General features: G+C 40.2%; 1 long non-coding RNA gene across 2 annotated transcripts in view; it reads right to left on the bottom strand.

The window, feature by feature from the left end:
- The window catches only part of LOC146320723 (uncharacterized), a 101210-nt gene that overhangs the window by 25654 nt on the left and 59499 nt on the right, over positions 1 to 16057 (bottom strand). For both annotated transcript variants that reach the window (XR_014771476.1, XR_014771477.1), the window contains one exon: positions 13140 to 13262. This is a non-coding gene — a long non-coding RNA (uncharacterized LOC146320723). The remainder of the gene's footprint in view (positions 1 to 13139; positions 13263 to 16057) is intronic.

Here is a 16057-nt window from a genome sequence, read left to right as displayed (position 1 = left end):
GCAAAACCCAAAAATGTCTCAGCATGTTTTATGGAACAGACAGAAAACGGGAGCGGCGTGGATGTTTGTGAAAGTCTGATCGAGGATGACTTTTAAGCGTCTCCTCGGATGCGGGGAAGTTTTTCCGATTGAAGTTTACTAATTCCATCCCCTTGATCCCATCCCACTTCGCTCTTCTACACCCCCCCTCTACACACACACTGGCCCAGCAGGAAAATCCCTCTGTGGCCAGGCATTTCTTTTTAACTTGATATGCTTGTGAATCACCCCCAGTGCTGCAGTGCTGCTCCACTAATGAACACAGGGCCCACAGACGGAGCTGTCCATGCCCTGCTACGCTCCCCGATCGCACTGGAAAACAGGATCCAGCTGCCCAGCACCCTGTCATTAGAGAAAAAAATAAAATCCCAGAACACCCTCCGCTTGCCCCTAGACCCATCTCATCCCCTGACCACATCTCATGCTCACCCATCATGCCTCCTGCTGCTAACCTTGGTCTGGACTTAAACTCAGTAACCTGTTGCCTTCATCTTCAACCCTGCCCCAGCTGTAGTAATAATGCATTTCACATTATTAACTATTTTCATCACATGTTTTTATCAGAGGAGAATTGGCGTAGGAAGTGAAGCAATGTACTGCTGTGGACAGTCAGCAGTAAGACAGATTTAGCCAGCTAAAAAAACAAAATCAGTTTATCAGTGTACACCTTTTCCAACAGGAAACTGCCCTCATATATACTCTGCAAAGCCACCTGATTACTTTGGCAAATAACATAATTTCACATGGCTGTGAACATGGGTGTTACTGGTCTAACACTACCTCAGATAACTTGTGTCCAAGATGGCAGCTAAAGTTGCTCTTTAGTCATCAAGTACAGAGACTTGAGACTTGACTTGGACTTGAGATTGAGGTGACTGTAAGCTGCAGCAGCAGCTGGGGAGCACACCTGCAGCTGCTGTGCCACTTGTCAGAGCCTTTGGCTGTAATAGCTCCACATATGGTGCAAACAAAATAATGTATAAATGGAACGTCTGCAAGCATAAAACATGCTGATTGGCTGCATCAAACTTTATCAGACACCTGAAAACACACCTGGACAGGTGAGTCACATTATAAGTTCATGTGGAAGTTGGTGTTAGCACCTAGCTCAGTATTAGCTAACTAATGTTGGCTTACCTTATTGGTTAGATTGGTGTTTGCTGAATTTTTTAAGGAATATGGCTCAGTGTTTGTTTGCAACACTTGTTCAGACACAGTGCTGCTTTTCCGTGAATGTAAAATAATTTCACTTTCCCTAGCTTTGCATAGAGGAATGGGCCCACATCCTTAAGCATAACTACATACACCTGAAATTCTTGCTCTCCAGTTGTTGTTGAGTTATCTTGACAATCGAGGAATTCAAGCGTATTGTTCTGTTGCTATGGATGAGTTTTACTTCAATCTATCCAGTTTCTTTTGCTTAACAGGTTGCGATGGCGGCAGGCAAACGCTGGATGAGCTCATTGCCTGAGATGCATTTTGTTTACATACAGTGAAGAGCTGTGACTTCTGCTCCAAGATTATCTCTGCTTTCACGCATACTGATTGTTGTCTTTATTTTTGTTTATGCAGTTATAAATGCATGCGGTAGTGAGAGAGATAAATCTCCAGCGACAGTCTTGGATGTGTATCTGAGCCAGACACCAATGTAAACATGAATGTGATGTTGTGGAGGAGATGGAGGAGGTGGAGGCATTCAGTTGGTTGGCATGAAATTCCCATCTGATAAATTCATCAAAGTGTTGTTCTTGTGGAGTGTGAGTCTTCGCAGGGAGGTGGCATGGGAAACGCCACATGGACACACACACGCACACACACGCAAGAATGTTTGCGCATGTGCATGCAACAGACAGACAAAGGCACACACATCCCCAGCTGATACCAGCATCAGGGTAGACTGAAGCCATACCTAATGTGCTGAGTGAAAAGTAAACACAGTGCTGTGGCATCAGGGCTTCCCACTCACCGACAAACCATCTGACTCAAAACAAGCCTGGGGCCAGAAACCTTTCAGGAGTCCAGGGTGGGGCTGGGAGGATGAGGCTGGCTGGCCATGAAACACACACGTATACGCAGCCATACACACACAACAGGAACAAGAGTCAACTAGACATAATTGCTCTGTTGTTCTGTCAATAGCAATTACGCCAGAAGTACACCAAAATGATTTACAAGGGGGAAACTGAAGATTTGTAAGTCTAAAATTCCACCACTTGGAAAGTATGTTAGTTGGTACGTGTTGTTTTGATATTCATTCACCACTGAGGCAGTCAGTAACAATTATTAAAATGTTAATAACTGTAATGTGTTATGGATCTGCATGTTACCTCACTGTGTCCTCAAGATTTCCTGTTAATGGAAAAAGCATGTTCCCAACTTTCATGGTGTGTGGCCTTGTAAAGGGAAGGAATATTTTTTATCTATGAGTTGTCAGTCAAGTCAAGCTTGACAAAAAAAAACAACACAAAACAAAACAAAAAAAAACTTGCAACTCAACTTGGACTCTAACACCAGTGACTCATGACCTAACTTGGACTTGAGCCTTTGGAGTTGAAAAGAGTTGATATCTTCCTCCAAGCCCAAAGATAATAATAAAAAAAAAAAGTATGTTATTTAAAAAGTGTGCCACAAATTAATTCATTCCCCTTCATTTACTAAATCAACAAACCATAAAGAAATAAAATGATGTTACAGTGCGCCAGTTGGAAAAAATTATACCAAAGACAATTTTGTTCTGGTACAAAAACTACGCAGTGGTAAACACAACAAAAAATAAACAAAAAACAAACAAACAAAACTCTTTGAAGTTGCACAGAGAACGGTAAGTCGTTGTCCTTGCTAACATTGTTTGCGAGCTAATGCAGCTAACATGAACTCAGCAGTTGAATAACTAAATTAGCGAGGCTTGAAACTTACTGTTACTTGTTTAGGACTTGAAATTCAAATTTTAGGAACTGAGTATTGACTTGGTGTTTCAGCTACATTTTTCAGGCATTCACTCAAACATGAAGTACTTTTTCAGAATCTGGGCCATATTCATGCGAGCTATAGCGCATGGTCCAAAGTTCATGGCACAGGGGCATTGAGGGTTATCCAACACCACTTTGCTATTTAAACAATGCATAATCTGGGTGCAAAGTAAGGCACAAGGCTATCTGAAAAATGCATCCTTTAAATAACAGGAAAATACAGCACCATTGATTTTAGATCAGGTTTTTGTTGGTCAATCGTGCAATGGTTTTCTGCATCCTCAAGATAACAATGTGCCAACATTGCGCCTGACCACACACCCATGGTTTATGCATGCATTTGCTACCTACACAAAATGGACACTGGACGAGAAAATGACAACTACGTCACTCAGAAAATAGCAATGACATCTGTGCTGCACTGTGCAACACTATGCACCAGGAAGAAGATAGAGCCCTTAAGTCTATTTTCTTCCATTTTATGCATATAACTACAATGAATTGTGTTGGCTCTGAGAGTTGAGAGCTACATGCAACATGTATTGTATGTGCAGAGTAGACAGAAATAATGATAGTACAGTTCTAATATTGAGAAACAGACTGACAATATCAGGTAGATACACTGCAGACATATATCAAGATTATGGATAGAGGAACATTGGTAGGACTTGGCCTGCATGACTTTCTCTTTTCTACAATTCAACCCTCTCAGATTCTATAAAGTAAATAATTTTCATAAGCCAGAAGAACTAAAATTTATTGTGTATGAAGCAGAGATCAACCATATCAGGGAGTCTTCATCAGCTCCATCATCATCAGCTGATGCTTTTTGCTCAGTAGTGATAGAGATGGATCTGTTACTAGGTGACTCCAGCAGCTGTATGAGTTCATATATAGTATTTTTTCTTAGGACCTATTAAAAAGTACATATATTCTATGATATTTCAATTGAAGGACATGTTTTACCATCTTCTTTGTAATTCTTTCATTGCCTCACCAGCCATCTGCCCTGCACCAGGAGCACTGAGCTCTATTTGTGCAGTGATATCGTCTGATCCTGTTTATTGATGTGTCAAGAACAAACACCTCGCTGCTCCGTGTTATTTTGACAATGAGCCTGTGTGTGTGGCTGACTGGTGTTTAACAGACTCCCCTGCTGGCTGTGTTGTAGACACAATAAAGGAACCATCAAACGTGGCACAGGGGGATCTGACTTCTCCTCCACCCACACACGGTGCAACTCTCCGCTGCAGTCTGTCCTGTGGTCTGAAAAGTTTCACAAATCATGTTAACAAATATCCTGGGCTGAGCATCTTGTGGTTTCTCCCCCCAAAGTACAAGGAGTCATGCGCTTTTGTTGTGGCCGCAGAAATTCAAGATGATCTCTGCGGATGATAGGAGCATGTGAAAAATATTTGTAACCATAAAGAAAGGCCAATTGGTATTAATGGTGCGGCATGCGGTAGAGGCCACGGGAAGCGTGTGTTTGAATCAGTGTGTGTGTGCGAGTGAGGGAGCATGTTTGGTCTGGGTCAGGCAGACACTTGTTTCCCAGTAGGATGGATCTGATGGGGGCCACAGGGCAAGGAGCAGACAGATTCATCAGAGTCATCATCTCAGGGTGTCCGGTATCCCAGAGTGCAGCGCTGCAGCTGCCAGGCCTGCATTGGCAGCCATGATGGGCTCCAGGTGGACAGACAGGCAGCTTCACAGATACAGGAACTTTCAGTTTGTGGGGTCTGCTCTGAAATGATGCATTAATGTGCTTAGACGTGTCATATTCTAGCCACTAAAACTCCTGCTTCCATTCACACATAAATTTTCCTTGCTGTTTGGTCTTTTCATCGTCTTTTGCGTTTCTGGTTCTTCTGTAAGGATCATGGTGGCGGTGCGTGTTGGCCTAGTAAACCCATACTTTTGTAGCTAGCTGACAAAGAGTACAGTTCAGTGTTTTTATAAAATGTTGAACTAAAAGATGCAAAAGAATCATGGTCTTTCTGAGACTTCTGTAAGGATCAAGTTAGCAGTAAGCTTAGTAAACCCATACTTCAGTCGCCCTGAACAATCAGTACCTAGCCAGCGAAGTGTACTGATTTTTCCACAGCAGGCCACCTACATGGAATATTTGGTGGTCACAGAATAATTTTTGTGACCATGGACCATCAGGCCATTTTTAATGTCAAACCCAGAAGACACTTGTTTATTTCTGCCGTATGTTATATAAGTTCCTCGGGCATTATGAGAGGGATTATACCTAATTTATTTATGACTTTTAAGATAGATCAGAGGGGATCATTCTCAGTCTGAGACTGTGGACCTGTACTTACTTGCTTAGTTTTGCTCAATTCCTGGTTGTCTACAGGATCATGATTATGTTATTTGACCTCATAGACCAGCCATTCCCAAACTCAAGAATGCCACGGCCATTCTGCAATCTGAAAATCTTCTGAGGCCCAACTAAACTCCGATCACAACTCTGATCAACACATGAGACTAATCATATGAATAATGAGTCATAAAATACATTCCTGTGTTAACATGATAGGTTACCAAATATGTTTTTTTCACACCTGTTGAATTTGAATCCCCTGGCTTTGCTTATTAGTACTTACTACCGTTTTAAAATGAATCATAAATATTTTATGGTAAGTTAAAACTTAAAAATTGAAACATTTCATGTATTTATTTTTTCATGACCTCTCAAGGGCCACTTGCAGGGCCTTCATGGCCCACCTGTGGGCCCTGGCCCACACTTTGAGAATCACTGCTATAGACACTCAACAACTGAACCAATGTTGTCTAATATAACATAATGTAGTCTGAAGTTATGTAAAACTTCAGACAACATAAAAATGGTCTGTCCAAAGACGTTTATTAGTTTCCGAGGGGAGTGAAAAAACAGTAAAATTCTCAAATATGGTATCTCTGGAACATCTCTTTAACCAAATCAGAACATTTGTTCTATATGATCTCCTTTTTGATGTCTAATGTAGTATTTTTTTTTTAAATCCATTCATTGTGCCTCCCCTGAAACTGTTTGGAGCCCCCCTGGGGAGGCCTGCCTCTGAGACAGATAATACCATATAATCCACTGTGTATGGTTCTTATGCCTTGGTCCATGTATATGATGCAAAAAAGGTGTTCTAGTATCAAGGTTTAACTGGTGCAAGTGAAAAGAAAGAAAGAAAATCTCAGATTCACTATCTGCACTGCTCAGCTACGACACAATAGGTTAATTCTAAAATATGAAGTTCTATATGTGCTTAATCATGCAGATTATTAGCAGTGAAAATAACCAGGGGAAGCTGATGTTTTGAACAGAGTGGACCGTAACCCCCAGCTGGATTGTAAATCCACTGGAGGAGCCTCACCCTGACCCCTGTGAACCTGTGACAGAAAACACATTGGTCATTTCTAACCAGTTGTATCCACTTTACTCCCTGCTGGTTTTAGAAAAAGGAATATGTACAACAGACCCACAATGCCTGTCTTTAAAAATAATTCTGTGATCATCAAATTGTTTTGGATTGAACTGGATTAGTGTCACAAACAGCTTGAAACATTTAGAACATCTGAGTGAGGCAGTTTAAATGGTTTCTTATGTAAAACTGTTTTGGGCGTCGTCTGTGTTCATTTTTTTTTTGCCCTCACAATGTTTATCAGCTGCAGTAAAATGGATCCATAAATACACAAGCTGTATGTTAGTTTGCCCTGCCGTGTGAGAATTTGTCTTAGATGCTTATCACAGATTTGAAAAATAACCTTTAGCAGAGCTCGCTCATAATAGATTTTTGTCTTTCTTCTGCTGCAGTCTGGGATGCCTTGTTAAATCCGGAAATTTGTGACAAGTTTGATTTAGGGCTGTTTGGACTGAAACAGCAGAAGCTCCTCTTAGCAATCAATCAAATCGAACTGAAAGCAGTTATTTTTCTAACCTGACGTGCATCGCAAAGGTATGAAGGCAAGCCTATAAATATACCACTTCATTCACCTCAGAGACAACTTACACTGACTCTCGGAGCGAGGCACAAACATGGCTGTTTTTCTTTCTCACAGTTTCTCTTTGGTTCTGCACAGTACAGTGGTCTCAACTACTACCTGAAATATAAGAAGACAGTAAAGTAAATCATTTGCAAATCACTGTTTAATGACATAGGTGACAGGAAAGGCCACTGAAAAAAAAAATATATATATGGCAGTGGGGGGAGAATTAGAAATGAAAATGATCTAATATTATCAAACAGCTGCCAGGATTTTTTTACAGAGAAAACCTATGACACAACCTTTAACCCCTCAATTCACGTCTTGCAATAATGGGATGTTTCTGATCCAATAGAGATGTAGGCTTAGCTGCTAGGATATAAAAATGGGTGGTATGACAGCAAAAAAGCCAGTGGTGATGAATCCCACATTGAGTACTGATACTAATACATTGATGAAGTTGGACATTTAGGAGAAATTTGGTGTGGTCAGAGACTGTGAGAATAATGTCATCAGTGGCTTTACTGCTTGTAAAAAGTGCCAAAAAGTATTAGCTTTTGATAGCCGCAAGCTAGGCACATCATCGCCGGGGAAACACGTCGACAGCTGCAGGAGCACAGCTGCTTTGCCAATTGACAGTTTTCCACACAACACAAGTGAGTGACAAGTGACAAGTCAGTGACCGTGTATGTGCATTTAATCAGATCATGTGACTTATATTAACAGGTCCGGATTTGACATGGAGATAATAGCAGATGACGGGTCGGTTCTGGCGCCAAGCTTTGCAAGTGCGGGTGGATGTGGGTTTGCAAAACTGGACCTGTGCAGAACTCTGTGTCAAACTGCACAATATATAGAATTCAGCTTGTTTGATTGCAGCACCCATTCAGGAACTCTCTCGTCACGAACGCCGAAAAGAAACAGAAAGCTTTCCAAGGTGGCAAACTGCGTAAAAGCAAACTTCCAGGTGACATCAAACAACTGATTAAAGATCAGAACAGCAGTGGTAGCGCCTGAATCAAAATCAACAGCACAATAATTGACAGCTTTATGACTTTGACACATACCAGGAGGAAAGATCCTGGCTTAAACAAACAACTGTGACATTTGTAGTGTGGATTAAGAATGTGGCCTTTTTTTTTCAGTTTGTAGTTTTTATAACCTTGAAGTGAAAGCGTGATATGGCAGCGGGGTGTGAAAACAGTGCTAGCATGGGATGGCACATGGCCAAGGCAGCGTGTAATGCTCTGTGCAGGATGCTCAGCTTCCTGCTCCTCCCTAAGCAGGTGCTGAGAGATGGCGTAGAGGCGTAAATGTGATCATTGTACTCTTAAGCTTGTCTGTGATAATGTCATGGCTTTGGAGAGTGACAGAGGGTGAAATATAGTAAGGCGTTCATCCCTTTCTTATGTTTACATGACAGAGGATGAAAATTTCAACCTGATGGCATCTTTGTTTGTGATCGGGATTAGTCTGGCTCTATTGTATCCACGATTCTATTTGAAAAAGACTCAAAATTAGAGCTATAGTTCCTCTGTTACCTCGCTGAAATAAGACCCACATCCAGAAACCACTTAGATCCAGATGGGACAGATGTACTTCCAGAGGCAGATAGTCAAATTGCTCCAACTGACTGACACTGAGATGAGAACAAGCCTTCTTCAAACAATTGATTAAACCCTCAAGATCTCAAATTCTTTCAAAGCATTTTGGTGTCAGGGCAATCCAAATATTTGTCATGAAATTATTCCATTTTTTTTCAGGCACACTCTCCCCTTTGGGGTCAATGTGGGAATAGTTTTCATAGTTGCCTTATCACTGCCAAATTATAAATGAATGGAATGAGGTATTTGGAAATTCAGAGGCAGTATTGTTTCTTGTACAAACTTAAAACACGGACACACTCTCCTAATTCCCACTTGCTCCTAAATGAACTGGTTCTGCCCCAGTCTGCTGGTGACAGTGTGTGAATAAATATCACTAGGTGCAAAAAAAAAAAACACATCTGTACGTTTCACTTTTTAATAAAGCAAGTTTTCTTTGGGTATTTTCTTTGGATCCTCCCTTTGATTAAAACTGTGACAAATTCACCTAATTACTTAAGAAAAACTGAACTGGTAATTCATTTCACCATTAATAACTAAAAGAGACAAAGCATAAACAATTGTAAGATGTCTCTTTTTCTATGAAAAAGGTCTAAAGACTCACTTTATACTACCTGCTCGGCACCAAAGAGCAAACAGACACAGCCAGCAACTACCTGGTGACTATAGTGAATCATTTAGCAGCTTAAGAGCCGGATATTTCCCGCAGGAGACAGTAGAGACCAAAGTAGGTTAAGGAGAGTGAACTGGACAACGTTGACTACATTTACGTGAACACAAATGATCCGCTTTCAATCCAAACATGATAGACATGCATGACATAACAGCACCTTTGAAATATCTCTTTTGGACTGTGTGTTACAAACAAAACCAACAACCCAACAGTTTGCACTTTTATGGTCAGAAGGAGAATCATCCCTATTTTTAGACATTATGAAAGAGGTTTTTGGATAACATAGGTGCAAATATTGCAACACCAACCTTTTCAAGCAGGTGGCTGGGCAAATGAAAGTGTCCCTTCATCAGAGTATGGACAGCTGCATGTAAACTGTTGATATTGTCTTTTTCACAATAAGGGCATAAACCAGAAGATTTTGCACATGTAAATGTAGTTCCTGTCAGGTAGCCAGAAACATGACTCCAAATGAATCATACTGTTGCTCCATAACTGCTGGATGAGAATCTGTTCAAATTCCTGTTTGATTGTTTGTTTGTCTTTTTTAAAAGACCCTCCCCAAAATGCCAGACATAACCCTACCCACATGCGGTCCCCAGGGCACCTGCCATCAACGGAGACAGTGCCAATTCCTCTTCCATGCCGACTTTCATTACGTGATCTAACTGTGAATTTCCCTAATGATTCCTGTTGCTCCAGGCCTGAAGTTGCAGAAGAATTATGACATCCAGCAAAGCAACAAATGTCCCAGTTAAAGTGCAGTGTTAGTTGTCTTCTAGAAGACGAGATCACTGCTTAATGCTTTCAACTCATCATCTTCAAAAATCACTCAAAAAATCAGACCGAAAAATCAGTCATACATCAACATATTGTTTTGTGGCATTTGTCGCTATGACAAATATTTTCAGATCCGTGCTCAGCTCCTTGGCAGCTGGGGTGCACCGAGGCCAACAGTTTTACTCAGCAGAGGAAAACATGCACTGACATGTCGTCATGATACAAACACAACTGCAGTGCTAATTCAATAGCAGCTTGTATTTCTTCTCTTAACAGGCTGGATTTGTAGATCAGCTTTTCTGACCTAGAGCAGTGTGTGGGAGCAAAGCCCGAAAAGGGGGAAAATCATATGCGTGTGTGTGTGTGTGTGTGTGTGTGTGTGCGAGAGAGAGTGGGAAAAAAATAAGAAAGAGTTAACGTGGGATCCTGATCTCTCTGGGACTTACTCAATCCCAAATGTAATGTAAAACCTATGGGACAATGAGGGGCTGTACAGTGCCGAGTCTTACCCGGGCCAGAAAGTCCACCCAACATGTTGTCAAACCATGAGGAATTTATTACTAATGTTGGTCAGCTGTAGCGACGGGGAGGGGGGGCTTTTTTTCCAGTGCGGAAAAAGAGAAATCATTAATTATCTACACCGCCACCCTTGATCATTCCGTGAATTTCAGCTGAGTTTATCTCCAAAGCGTGCATTTCCATCCCGACTGATTCTCTTCAGCTAGCGTGTCCATTTATAAAGCTTGTGGCTTAACGGCGGGGTCAGCCACTGACCTATCCATTGACAGCCAATGGTGTGAAGGATTGGAGGTAGAGAAGGCAGAACAAAGCAGACATGGCAGCAGCACATGTGCCGTCATCCAGACCTTGGCCTTCACACTGGCCTCTTTCACAGTGGGAAAAAAGGTCTGGGGCACCAAAACAACCAACTACTGACACTTATTCTTGAGAATTGGGACAAAACCATATTTCGAGGGGGATTTAGATTTTTACTCTTCAATTATGCTGGGAAAGTATATTTTAAAAGATCAAACTCTTGACTATTAAACCTTGTAACGGGCCAACCTCCTGGTTATTAAATCTTTTATTAAATGTCAATGCTGAGTTCACGATTATTAGTTGAAAAATGTTACTTTTGTTTTTTCATTTCACAGCATAGTTGCAGTGAGTAGAGTTCTCTTAATGCTAATTGAAATACACATTTTTGAACCATAACTCTTATTTAGAAAAAATAGAAAGCTTAGTAAGACAGGGGTCCTTAGGGTATTGCTAAACCTTTTTATGCCTGATTAAACTGTGTTTTTGTTAAATCCTGATGGAGCTGGCAGAAATGTGGGACACAACTTTAAAGGGACAAAATCATAGAATATATATTTTAAAGCACAGTTTTATACCTGTTATCAGTAGGTATTGTTAATTTTAGATTTTGAGGCTATCCATCTATCCATTATCTGTAACCGCTTATCCTTGACGGGTCGCGGCGGGGCTGTAGCCCATCCCAGCTGACTCTGGGAAAGTGGCAGGATGCACCCTGGACAAGTCGCCAAGACAACCACTCACACTCACATTCACACTCATTAGAGGTATTAATTAACCTATTATGATGCGTGTCTGTGGAAGGAAGCCGGAGAACCCAGAGAGAACCCACACGGACACAAGGAGAACATGCAGACTCTGCACAGAAAGGTCCTGCCCCAGGCACAAAACTCCTCAGCCCCCCAGCCGGCTGGGGCATTCCAGTGGGTTATGCACAAGAAGTAGCCTATTAGTTCTGGCTTGAAAACCAGAATAACTGCCACTCAGGTAGATATAATTTAAAAGGGTCCATTGAAGTAGTTGCTGTGTCTGAACTGCCATACTGACAGTGCAGAGAACAATGGTGATGGAGACGATGACGTTAGTGGGTACTGAGACCTTAAACAAGGGGCTGCTCTGGTGTGGGCATGTTGTTTCAGGTACCTGTGAGATGCTGAAATACTATCCAAAGAGTCCTGGACAATAGTTCATTTAGTCTGAAGGTTTTTAGAGGAAAAAACATTGCAAAATCATTTTGTGGAAGAACTTTACACCTCAAGTTAGAATGGTGGCAATGATTTTATCTTTTGTTTTTGCAAGAATAATCAGTGGGAAGATTGAATTCACATTACAAAGTAATCTGCCAGGAATGTGCTCTTACACCATGTGGTTGACCAACGCAACACATTGCTGAATAATGCATTGCACTGTGGCAGAAGTTTAGCCATATTCAACTTGAACCCCCCATGATTGAACAAGTTTTTTTTTACACAATCCAATTCAAATGAATGTGGTTGCTGCATTTTTTTTTACGTTGTACTGTTGTCTGTCTGAAGGAAAAGGTAGCACTTTACATTACAGCTGGGTAATAACATGGTAATAGTGGGATTATAGTTTGGTTATTAAAAAGTAATAATGATGTAACTAGCTGAGGTACTTTTAGATTCCCCAGCTCTGATTCATGGTCATTACACAAAAATTATCGACAGGAAAAAAGTCACAGAATTACACACATGATGTGTATGATATTACCTTGAAACAAAAGGGAATAATGGGAATATAAAAGAAGATGAATTGTTACATTATAGTAATTGACAATTTTGACTTTTAAGAATTTTCACAGGATTGTGAAGGTATTGCACTGATAGTAGCCTACAATATCATGAAAACATCAGCTTATATTATTGTCAGATTAATGTCACCATATAACATTTTTAACCCAAACAGTCTACTGATATAACCATATTATTTTTGGGAGGTTACTATATCAACTAGCAAAATATTAATTAATATTAGGAATTAGAAAATCTAGTCTGTAACAGGAGACTTCAAATCACAGGTCAGTAAAATAGATGATTGTTGTCTCAAAAAAAAGAATTTGAGGACCTGGGAATGAAACACAAAAATCATCTGCCTTTCTCTAGAACTGCTTATTGCACCTTTAATTATTACCTCTCCATTATCAAACTATTACCCCATTCTTATCATGTTATTACCAAGCTGTAACAGAAAGGACGTGGAATTGAGGGAATTCAAAAAAATTACATTGAGAGAACAACTTTTTATGTAGGCACCTACCGTTAAGGATGTTTAATTGAATAATCATATCACATCCCAAAGGTTCAGCATGATCTCTGTTGTCCCAAATGTCTTCCTGAGACACCCTCTTGACACTCAACAGTGACTGACAATAACCTGGACCTGTTGATACAATAAAAGAAACAATAACACAGTCAGCTCAGCAGTTCTAACAATGAACTGCATCACTAAGTCATTCAAAAAATGAAATATCCAAAATAAATATTCCAGCAGTCATGTTATAAACACTATGTCAACAAGCACACATTAGACAACCTAATGCTAACAAACAAACCAACAAATACAAGCTATACACCAGCCGGGCAATTATGTTACTTTTAACCACACAATGTTTGTGTAATTTTATATTTATGTTATGTTTTGTTGTGATTTGAAAACTTATTTTTCTTATTTTCCATCCACAGAGATCTTAAGGCACTTTTCAGATAAGGCTCCAAAATACTTTTAATCCTAACCAGAGTAATCCTTGCAGGGGAAATTAAATGTGCTCTTAACATTAGGAAAACACTCAATAATCAGTTATATGCTTGTCCAGTGCTCTTAAGATGTCCAACCAGGATGTGTCATCAAATTGTTTTCAAAATTCCTCCTGGGTCCATTTGTCATACCAGTCATGACATTTTACACATATATGTCTGTTTTCAGCGTCAGTGTTTAGATCACAAGTATAACTGGAATCAGCTCTGATTTTGCAATATTTCTCCCTAACTTCTGTGTTACACTGTCAGTAAATGTGGCTCAGGGTTTTATGGGCTTCTGCCAAACTTGGCTGGACATGTTTAACTACATCTAAAGCTAATTCATGCTCATGTTAGAGCAATTGTGTTTATTACCCCAATGTGAGTTTCCAGGTTATTGAAGGGCAGTTAAATTTTAGTGGGGGAAAGGAGGGGAAGTGGAAACCAGCTGGGAAAGACGTGATTCAATCCATCCTTTGTATGAACCTCAGATATCCTTGAGAATATGAAACCATGCTGCTTGATGGGCAAATATTCAAATCCTCAGAGTATTACTTACCAATTTTCTTTTCTGCTATGTAAATATTATTAACAAAGCACATAAATACCATGGAGTGTATAAAACATGGACATGGTCTTTGTAACATCACCCATAAGTTTATTAATTTTAAGCCTTAATATAATATAAATGTGTGAATTATCAAAATTAAACCCCCATGCAGTTGTCCTAAATGGGAAAACTAGTAGAGATACACCAATTTCAATTTTCTTGGCCAATTCTGATTTCCAATTTTTTAAGGGTCTGACCTGCCAATTCTGATTTTGGCTGATTCCGATTTTTAGTCTTTCCCAGAACTATCACTGACAGCATTCACAAATATTTTTGCGACTTTTCTTAGAAAAAAAAGATTAAATTGGATGTTTAGAATAAAATATCAACATCCTTCATAATAAAACATCCAGGTTACAGCCAGGCCTTATAATAGTTTTATATTAAGATGAGGGATAGGAGGAATGCCATCTTGCAAGATCATGGAATCTTGCAGGATTTCGCAGGACACAATTTCACATTATCTCATGTGGAAGCAGATGTAAACAAACCGGAGACTGATGCGGTGCAACAGTTTGCTGCAGTGAAACATTACCATGAGAAACACAGACGCAGAAGTTAAACGAGTCTGGATGAGAAAATGTTTTAGGAGACAAATCGACACCGGACGTTTATTCTTCAGCCAGAACAGGAGGTGAGATTTTAACTGTCCCTCTGTGAACAGCAGTCTGCTGCTGGCTAACATTAGCCTGAAGAGCTACAGAGTTTACGGCTGTTTTGCGCCACTGTCAGCTGCTCTGTCTTGTTGATTGGTACATCCCTAAAAAACTAGCTGTAGAGACCAAACTTTTTTGTACTAGTTTGTAAACCTGTTGATTTCTGCTGTACAATTGAGCATTTTAACATGAGAGTCTATGGGAAGTGACTCACTTTTAAAGCATAGACCATATATAAACTACTGGACGGAGCTTCCAGGTCTGAAAAGTAAAGCCAATGTACATTCTCTCAAATGGCCAGCAGGGGGTGATTCCACTGGTTTCCAAAATTAGTCCAGTTGTATGTACCCCTCTGGTGAAATGAGCCTACTTCTGACTTGATATAGGACCTCAGTAAACAGTTTTCCTCATGAGTTTATGGTCTCACTAGCTAGTTTCAAGTCCTCTTTTACACAGCATGATGTTCATTTTGTAAATCATGGTCCCATTTACAGTAAAACAGATGATAAAGCAGGGAATGCTTAAGGGCATTGCCACTGTCTGTTTGATAAGTCATTCTCAGTGAGTCAGTCCAGCGCAACACACAAAGCTAACGAAACTCTGAGCAACTAGACAGTATGGATCAAGATCCTGTCATTGCAGTGCCTATTGTTTGCCTATAATGGTTTTAGAAACATGTTTCAGTGCACTCCTTAGCTGTAATATGAGAAAGATTGCGAACAAACTGTCAAACTGGACAATGTTGATCAAATATGGATCAAGAAACTCAAGAAATCGAGAAACTTTGCAGCTAGGCAGGCCACCATTATTTCCTGCTGAGCCAAAACCAAGCATTGCCCAAGTCACAATATATTGCCCACCAGCTAAGTTTGCAAAAAAAAAAACAAAGTGATACCCGACTATAATGCTGAACTCAAAAGGTTCCCATTTGAGGAACTTAAATTTTGGCACTTCCATGATGACTTCATTTTTCAACTCTGGAGTTTGCTGCCCTTTGTAAGTACCAACAATGAGTTTCACTGAAAAGAGCCTGTTGCCCAAGAACATGAATCAACAGTAGTAACATTTTGATTCCTACAGAGTGGTCATGGCATGAATGTGGAGGCTTTGTACAGGATCATTTTGCTGACGCTGATTATTCTGCTTCAGAGATATCACTATGTCTTATCAGAC

Source organism: Lutjanus erythropterus, chromosome 10, assembly GCF_056507025.1.
Source record: "Lutjanus erythropterus isolate fLutEry1 chromosome 10, fLutEry1.hap2, whole genome shotgun sequence".
Taxonomy (NCBI): domain Eukaryota; kingdom Metazoa; phylum Chordata; class Actinopteri; order Lutjaniformes; family Lutjanidae; genus Lutjanus; species Lutjanus erythropterus.
This window is presented reverse-complemented; position numbering and strand designations above follow the sequence as displayed.